Here is a 1317-nt window from a genome sequence, read left to right as displayed (position 1 = left end):
TCAAAAAAAAAAAAAAAAAGAATCCAAGATTAATTAAAAAAAAAAACTTCTATGTCCTTCTTTTTCTTTGATAAACGTATACTCCACTACCTTTTGATGGCTTCATATGAACAATCTCTTCATCAGACATGCTTCTGAGACATGAGTGCTCCTTTACTGTTTCATAGATATCCCCACCTGTAAAATACAATACAACTCTTTCAATAATTCATCCCTTTCACATCCTGACCTAAGACAGATTCTTAGGACTGGTTCTACAAAGCTCAATGCTGAGAACACTGCTTCACTCAAACAGAACTTCTTAAAACTCCTCAACACTATCATGTGTCTTCTGTCTTCTTGCTTTTATTGACTCAGTCTGTTTCCCCTGCTGAAATGCCCCCTATGCTCCAGGCCATGACATCCATCCTCAGAGTCAAACCAAATGGCATATCTGTGAATTCCCTGTGTGGTTTACCTCAGTGGAGGGAATGGAGTGTGTTCTCAATGGTCAGAAGACTCCACAAACACCTCTGTTTCTCAGTTTACAAATTAGTGCACTGTCAGACATTTACCTGCATTTTCCACCTACCTTGCCTCATTTATGTCTCCTTCTCTTAAGTGCATAATTCAGTTTATAACCTCTGCATTACTGTCCTTTTTTTTTTTTTTTTTTTTTTTTTTTTTTTTTTTTTTTTTTTTTTTTTTTTTTTTTTTCTTTCTTTCTTTCTTTCTTTCTTTCTCTCTCTTTCTTTCTTTCTCTCTTTTGGGTTTTTTTGAAACTGGGTTTCTCTGTGTAGCCCTGGCTATACTGGAACTTACTTTGTAGACCAAGCTAGCCTGGAACTCAGAAATCTGCCTGCCTCTGCCTCCCAAATGCTGGGATTAAAGGCATGTGCCACCACTGTCCGGCTGTGTTACTGTCCTTTTGCTTGAAGATTAAAATCTTCTTATATACCATGAGTCTTTCCAATATTGCCAATTTGGCCTGAGCTTAATGAGACCATTCTTATATATGTTACAAAAGAAAACCTTGAAATATTAAAAGAAAATAGATTTAGCAATGTTTCATTTAATCAAGTTTCTTTCTAGTATCTTATGTAAAGGTAGATTCTCAGATATTATAAATAAAAAAAGTTAAGCGTTAATCTTAAAGAAGATATTGTAGAAAGTAAAAGCAATGATATTTCCCATCTGTAAAGACAGAATAAAATACTGCTTCAATATATCAGAAGTGGAACCTCTATTGAAACTATCGAAAATAAGTCTTTAGCAATATAGAACATAGCAATTGTTTTAATTAAAATATAATCATCAAAACAAAAACAAAAACAAAAA

At 33.7% G+C, this 1317-nt stretch overlaps 1 long non-coding RNA gene across 1 annotated transcript in view; it reads right to left on the bottom strand.

The window, feature by feature from the left end:
* Positions 1 to 174, bottom strand: part of LOC115029856 — a 23293-nt gene extending 23119 nt beyond the window's left edge. The window contains exon 1 of the long non-coding RNA XR_003835412.1: positions 91 to 174. This is a non-coding gene — a long non-coding RNA (uncharacterized LOC115029856). The remainder of the gene's footprint in view (positions 1 to 90) is intronic.
* Positions 175 to 1317: the final 1143 nt, after the last annotated feature.

This window comes from Mus caroli, chromosome 18, assembly GCF_900094665.2.
Source record: "Mus caroli chromosome 18, CAROLI_EIJ_v1.1, whole genome shotgun sequence".
NCBI lineage: Eukaryota > Metazoa > Chordata > Mammalia > Rodentia > Muridae > Mus > Mus caroli.
This window is presented reverse-complemented; position numbering and strand designations above follow the sequence as displayed.